Source organism: Panulirus ornatus, chromosome 58, assembly GCF_036320965.1.
Source record: "Panulirus ornatus isolate Po-2019 chromosome 58, ASM3632096v1, whole genome shotgun sequence".
NCBI classification, from domain to species: Eukaryota; Metazoa; Arthropoda; class Malacostraca; order Decapoda; family Palinuridae; genus Panulirus; species Panulirus ornatus.
Window position 1 is genome coordinate 32,854,593 of NC_092281.1, and position 4,177 is coordinate 32,858,769.

Consider the following 4,177-nt stretch of genomic DNA (forward strand, 5'->3'; position numbering starts at 1 on the left):
TCCCTACCCTTTTAGTCGCCTTGTACGACACGCAGGGAATACGTGGCAAGTATACTTTCTTCCCTATCCCCAGGGATAACATCATCTGGTGTTCCCAGACGGTCACCCATCCAAGTACTGACCAGACCCAACGCTGCTTAACTTCCCTGATCTGTCGATATATGCATATATGTATATATGTGTATATATATATATATATATATATATATATATATATATATATATATATATATATATATATATATATATATATATATATATATATATATATATATATATATATATATATATATATTTATATATATATATATATATATATATATATATATATATATATATATATATATATATATATATATATATATATACACACAAGACTGAAAACAATGAATTTCCCAAATAAAAAATGGAGGCGCCGGGGTTTGAACCCGGGTCCTCTCGCATGCCAAGCGAGTGCTCTACCACTGAGCTACGCCCCCAAGAACATATTTTGTGACATAGTATTATATGAAGTACTGAGATTACCACGGCAAAATACTGTTTGACCGACCGTTGCCGACTTGCCGGCAAAATAACCACAGGGTAAATCTCCATGTTGCTGTCGTGTTTTCCTCTCAATTTTCCACAAAGAAATGAGTTTTACTTTTTTATTTTCGTTGCAATAGACTGGAACTAAGCAATAGACTGGAACTAAGCAATAGACTGGAACTAAGCAATAGACTGGAACTAAGCTATAGACTGGAACTAAGTAATAGACTGGAACTAAAGAATAGACTGGAACTAAGCAATAGACTGGAACTAAGTAATAGACTGGAACTAAAGAATAGACTGGAACTAAGCAATAGACTGGAACTAAGCAATAGACTGGAACTAAGCTGACCTGGTATGAGGTCAGAGCCCTCATTATCATCCCTGCTAACTACCGGAAGCAGATTAAGTCGTTCCACAACCGATGTCCGGCCCATGTTAACTCTGATGTGCCCAGCAGTTGGAGGAGGATCGCCAGAAGCTTCTGGAAGATTTCAAGGACGTCTTGGTGGACCTGATCCTTTCAGATAAGGTCGAAAACCTCAATTTATTGTGAAGATCTTCACTATAACGTTGGACGAACATACTGAATGTTGCACACATGTGATGCGGACAAAATGAAAAAAGAAAAAGACAAAAAAATATGTCTGGTGTGGGTCTCGAACCCACGACCTTGAGTGTGTCAGACTCACGCTCTACCACTGAGCTAACCAGACAATAGAAAAATACGTCTGTTTCTTCAATTTGAATTAATGAAAATCTTTGCGAGGCAGCGTTTAGAAAAGAGAGATGTCTTTGACGAAATTTACTTGCTTGGCTTATTCTTCTGTTCCTCATTATCGAAAGTAAACATATTGAAGGATATATACATATATATATATATATAAATATATATATATATATATATATATATATATATATATATATATATATATATATATATATATTTTTTTTTTTTTTTTTTTTTTATACTTTGTCGCTGTCTCCCGCGTTTGCGAGGTAGCGCAAGGAAACAGACGAAAGAAATGGCCCAACCCCCCCCCCCCCATACACATGTACATACACACGTCCACACACGCAAATATACAAACCTACACAGCTTTCCATGGTTTACCCCAGACGCTTCACATGCCTTGCTTCAATCCACTGACAGCACGTCAACCCCGGTATACCACATGACTCCAATTCACTCTATTTCTTGCCCTCCTTTCACCCTCCTGCATGTTCAGGCCCCGATCACACAAAATCTTTTTCACTCCATCTTTCCACCTCCAATTTGGTCTCCCTCTTCTCCTCGTTCCCTCCACCTCCGACACATATATCCTCTTGGTCAATCTCTCCTCACTCATTCTCTCCATGTGCCCAAACCATTTCAAAACACCCTCTTCTGCTCTCTCAACCACGCTCTTTTTATTTCCACACATCTCTCTTACCCTTACGTTACTTACTCGATCAAACCACCTCACACCACACATTGTCCTCAAACATCTCATTTCCAGCACATCCATCCTCCTGCGCACATCTCTATCCATAGCCCACGCCTCGCAACCATACAACATTGTTGGAACCACTATTCCCTCAAACATACCCATTTTTGCTTTCCGAGATAATGTTCTCGACTTCCACACATTTTTCAAGGCTCCCAAAATTTTCGCCCCCTCCCCCACCCTATGATCCACTTCCGCTTCCATGGTTCCATCCGCTGACAGATCCACTCCCAGATATCTAAAACACTTCACTTCCTCCAGTTTTTCTCCATTCAAACTCACCTCACAATTGACTTGACCCTCACCCCTACTGTACCTAATAACCTTGCTCTTATTCACATTTACTCTCAACTTTCTTCTTCCACACACTTTACCAAACTCAGTCACCAGCTTCTGCAGTTTCTCACATGAATCAGCCACCAGCGCTGTATCATCAGCGAACAACAACTGACTCACTTCCCAAGCTCTCTCATCCCCAACAGACTTCATACTTGCCCCTCTTTCCAGGACTCTTGCATTTACCTCCCTTACAACCCCATCCATAAACAAATTAAACAACCATGGAGACATCACACACCCCTGCCGCAAACCTACATTCACTGAGAACCAATCACTTTCCTCTCTTCCTACACGTACACATGCCTTACATCCTCGATAAAAACTTTTCACTGCTTCTAACAACTTGCCTCCCACACCATATATTCTTAATACCTTCCACAGAGCATCTCTATCAACTCTATCATATGCCTTCTCCAGATCCATAAATGCTACATACAAATCCATTTGCTTTTCTAAGTATTTCTCACATACATTCTTCAAAGCAAACACCTGATCCACACATCCTCTACCACTTCTGAAACCGCACTGCTCTTCCCCAATCTGATGCTCTGTACATGCCTTCACCCTCTCAATCAATACCCTCCCATATAATTTACCAGGAATACTCAACAAACTTATACCTCTGTAATTTGAGCACTCACTCTTATCCCCTTTGCCTTTGTACAATGGCACTATGCACGCATTCCGCCAATCCTCAGGCACCTCACCATGAGTCATACATACATTAAATAACCTTACCAACCAGTCAACAATACAGTCACCCCCTTTCTTAATAAATTCCACTGCAATACCATCCAAACCTGCTGCCTTGCCGGCTTTCATCTTCCGCAAAGCTTTTACTACCGCTTCTCTGTTTACCAAATCATTTTCCCTAACCCTCTCACTTTGCACACCACCTCGACCCAAACACCCTATATCTGCCACTCTGTCATCAGACACATTCAACAAACCTTCAAAATACTCATTCCATCTCCTTCTCACATCACCGCTACTTGTTATCACCTCCCCATTTACGCCCTTCACTGAAGTTCCCATTTGCTCCCTTGTCTTACGCACCCTATTTACCTCCTTCCAGAACATCTTTTTATTCTCCCTAAAATTTACTGATAGTCTCTCACCCCAACTCTCATTTGCCCTTTTTTTCACCTCTTGCACCTTTCTCTTGACCTCCTGTCTCTTTCTTTTATACTTCTCCCACTCAATTGCATTTTTTCCCTGCAAAAATCGTCCAAATGCCTCTCTCTTCTCTTTCACTAATACTCTTACTTCTTCATCCCACCACTCACTACCCTTTCTAAACAGCCCACCTCCCACTCTTCTCATGCCACAAGCATCTTTTGCGCAATCCATCACTGATTCCCTAAATACATCCCATTCCTCCCCCACTCCCCTTACTTCCATTGTTCTCACCTTTTTCCATTCTGTACACAGTCTCTCCTGGTACTTCCCCACACAGGTCTCCTTCCCAAGCTCACTTACTCTCACCACCTTCTTCACCCCAACATTCACTCCTCTTTTCTGAAAACCCATACTAATCTTCACCTTAGCCTCCACAAGATAATGATCAGACATCCCTCCAGTTGCACCTCTCAGCACATTAACATCCAAAAGTCTCTCTTTCGCACGCCTGTCAATTAACACGTAATCCAATAACGCTCTCTGGCCATCTCTCCTACTTACATAAGTATACTTATGTATATCTCGCTTTTTAAACCAGGTATTCCCAATCATCAGTCCTTTTTCAGCACATAAATCTACAAGCTCTTCACCATTTCCATTTACAACACTGAACACCCCATGCATACCAATTATTCCCTCAACTG

At 40.9% G+C, this 4,177-nt stretch overlaps 2 non-coding genes across 2 annotated transcripts; both read right to left on the reverse strand.

The window, feature by feature from the left end:
* Nucleotides 1–407: 407 nt before the first annotated feature.
* TRNAA-GGC (transfer RNA alanine (anticodon GGC)) lies at nucleotides 408–479 on the reverse strand. The gene has a single exon. It is a non-coding gene; the product is annotated as a tRNA-Ala (tRNA).
* Nucleotides 480–1,172: 693 nt separating this feature from the next.
* On the reverse strand, nucleotides 1,173–1,244 carry TRNAV-GAC (transfer RNA valine (anticodon GAC)). Its single transcript has one exon. It is a non-coding gene; the product is annotated as a tRNA-Val (tRNA).
* Nucleotides 1,245–4,177: the final 2,933 nt, after the last annotated feature.